At 56.6% G+C, this 818-nt stretch overlaps 1 protein-coding gene across 1 annotated transcript in view; it reads left to right on the top strand.

The window, feature by feature from the left end:
• The first annotated feature begins 262 nt into the window (after positions 1-262).
• Positions 263-818, top strand: part of LOC113209786 (uncharacterized) — a 41,586-nt gene continuing 41,030 nt past the window's right edge. The window contains exon 1 of the mRNA XM_052274328.1: positions 263-474. The gene's annotated coding sequence lies outside the window, so the exon portion shown is untranslated. The remainder of the gene's footprint in view (positions 475-818) is intronic.

Here is an 818-nt window from a genome sequence, read left to right as displayed (position 1 = left end):
AAGTTACAGTGATGTCCGTGATTTACCGCAGCTTACGGCGAAATAAAGCATTCCGGTAAACTGAAATGCAGAAGAATGCGAGGAACAAGAAAACGGAAGTAACCATGTTAAAGCATTGCGATTTCCGCTTTCTTCTTCCCCGCATTCTTCTGCATTTCAGCATTACCGGAATGCTCTATTCACCGGAAGCGTTGGTGCTGCAGGGTTAACTGTGACTTACAGTGATATACACCGTAAAGCTTTGAATCGCTACCGAGCCCGCCGTCCCAACTCCTCTGGCGGCCGGCTACGCAAGGCTCCGCGTCGCGACAGCAGTCGGCAGCCGCCGGTGTGTCAGTCAGGTTCCAGCGTTGGTGCGCGCCCGATCACAGCAGTGCGGCTCCCGTCTGTCGGCAGACGACGCGGCGCGGAGGACGGGCGGCGAGCATTCCTGCGCGGCTGAGCGTTGACATCGTCGAGGCTGTTGTCTGCAAGGTGAGTCTTCCGGCGGGAGAATATATCCCGCTGCACTTTACCAGTACGCTTTATTCTCGCTCAGTGTGTAAGGGCTCGTACCCAAACCACGTGACGCATTTTGGGAGAGGGGGGGGGAGTGGTGGTCTGTGAAAACACCACTCACCACCACCAGGGGGAGGGGGGTGTTTCGGCCAAGTCACGGCCCGAATGAGCAGTGCGTGTTTTGTTCGTCCATTTTACTTCTTCACCTCCAGCTCTGAAATACCCTATAGAGTATTCCGGCGGGAGCGCGGAGAAGACTCCACGGAAGAACAAAAGGGCCCGTGATTCGCCGAGCGGCGCCCCCCACCATCTTCCCGTAG

The sequence above is a fragment of the Frankliniella occidentalis genome, unplaced genomic scaffold, assembly GCF_000697945.3.
Source record: "Frankliniella occidentalis isolate FOCC.00 unplaced genomic scaffold, Focc_3.1 Scaffold376, whole genome shotgun sequence".
In the NCBI taxonomy this organism is placed as follows: Eukaryota; Metazoa; Arthropoda; class Insecta; order Thysanoptera; family Thripidae; genus Frankliniella; species Frankliniella occidentalis.
Note: the sequence above shows the minus strand (reverse complement) of the source record. Positions and strands in the feature narration are given on the sequence as shown.